This window comes from Corvus brachyrhynchos, unplaced genomic scaffold (assembly GCF_000691975.1).
Source record: "Corvus brachyrhynchos isolate BGI_N302 unplaced genomic scaffold, ASM69197v1 scaffold99, whole genome shotgun sequence".
Lineage (NCBI taxonomy): Eukaryota > Metazoa > Chordata > Aves > Passeriformes > Corvidae > Corvus > Corvus brachyrhynchos.
The window spans coordinates 3361837-3363356 of record NW_008239778.1 but is presented as its reverse complement, the minus strand read 5'-3'; the positions used below and the strand labels follow the sequence as shown (position 1 = coordinate 3363356).

General features: G+C 55.0%; 1 protein-coding gene across 7 annotated transcripts in view; it reads right to left on the bottom strand.

Moving 5' to 3' along the window:
• CLIP2 (CAP-Gly domain containing linker protein 2) overlaps positions 1-1520 on the bottom strand; it is a 101706-nt gene that overhangs the window by 80796 nt on the left and 19390 nt on the right. The window contains exon 1 of one of the 7 annotated variants that reach the window (XM_008640465.2): positions 187-209. The exons of the other annotated variants lie outside the window; for them this stretch is intronic. The gene's annotated coding sequence lies outside the window, so the exon portion shown is untranslated. Of the gene's footprint in view, positions 1-186; positions 210-1520 lie in introns of those variants that run through there. 7 annotated transcript variants of the gene reach the window in all.

Sequence of the window (1520 nt, the reverse complement as noted above, 5' to 3'; positions counted from 1 at the left end):
ACGGCCGGGCCCACACGAACAAAGGGGTCGGTTCGGAGTCGCCCCGCGCCGAAATCCTTCTGGTTGCCGGGCCCTGGCGCCGCCCGAAACCGCGTGGGAGGGTGGAAAGGCAGCGCGGAGGCTCCTCCTAGCTGCCCACAGCCCCGAGCGCTTCTGCCTTAAAACCCGAAATAATCCTAAAATCACCTTTTACTCGCTGCAGCCGCCGCCTCCCTCCCCGTGGCACTGGGAAGGGGCTCTGGGAAGGAGGAGCTCTCCCGGCACACCTGAATTTAGGTGGTAGCGATTTTGACTGATACAAGAAGGGAAGAGCAGGAGGAGCTGGTGGAGCTTCCTGGAAAAAAGGAGAGACTCCTAATTAGCTGGGGTTTAACGGGGAATGCAGCAAAGAGAACACACCTCCAGCCTTGGAAACTCGTTCATTCAAAGCCAGGATGGCCGGGCTGAGGTGGTGATCATCACCTGGCCCTCACCACCTCCTGCTGTTCCCTCCCGTGCCTAGGCTGACATTGCACGGAGATACAACGGAGCAGGGCCGCAGAATCATTTAGGCTGGAAAACCCCTTTAAGCTCATCGAGTCCAACCATTCCCCCAGCACTTACAAGGCCACCACTAATCCATGTCCCCCGCTGCCATTTCTACACACCTGTTAAATCCCTCCAGGGATGGCGACTCCACCACTGTCCTAGGCAGCCTGTGCCAGGGCTTCACAGCCCTTGTGATGAGGAAATTTTCCACAATATGCAATCCAAATCTCTCCTGGTGCTACTAGAGGCCGTTTACTCTTGTCCTGTCCCTTGTTCCCTGGGAGCAGAGCCTCACCTCCACCTGACTGCACCCTCCTGTCAGGGAGTTGTGGGGAGTGAAAAGGTTCCCCCCAAGTCTCCTCTTCTCCAGGAAAGGGAGCACCCTCAGCTCCCTCAGCCACTCCTCATCAGACTTGTGCACCAGACCCTTTCCAGCTCTGCTGCCTTTCTCTGAACATATTCCACCACCTGTCTAGTGTCTGTGCCCTGAAACTGCATCCCTAATTTAGACAGGAGTGGAAGTGCTTTGTACAAGGGCCATAACTCTGCTCAGTGTACTTTTCTACCTGTACAGACACCCCACATGACCCAAGGGACAGCCCAGGAGATTTTGCACATCAGATGTTATGGTGGAAGGCCCCAGGATACAAAGAAACAGAGGAGGCTCCCACCCAGCAGCAATCCCAAGATTTGTTGCTGCGATGCTGCTCTGTTTTGCCTGTGGGGGCCCAAAAAAGCAGAGGGGGGGATAGAAGTGAAGGAGGCGCAGGCACCAAAGCAGAGAAGAATGGAGCTGTGGTCAACTGAGCATCATCCAGAACATGAGATCTGACAGTCCCGGCCTTAGCAAGATCATCCAGTCCCAGGAGGCAGCTGTAGGCATCCTCATTTTCCATCTTGCAGAGGGGAAGCCAAAATAAGGAGAAGTGAAATGGCTGGTCCAAGCCAAAAATAGAACCTGAAGCACCTGACTTCAATGCCTCTGCTTCAAC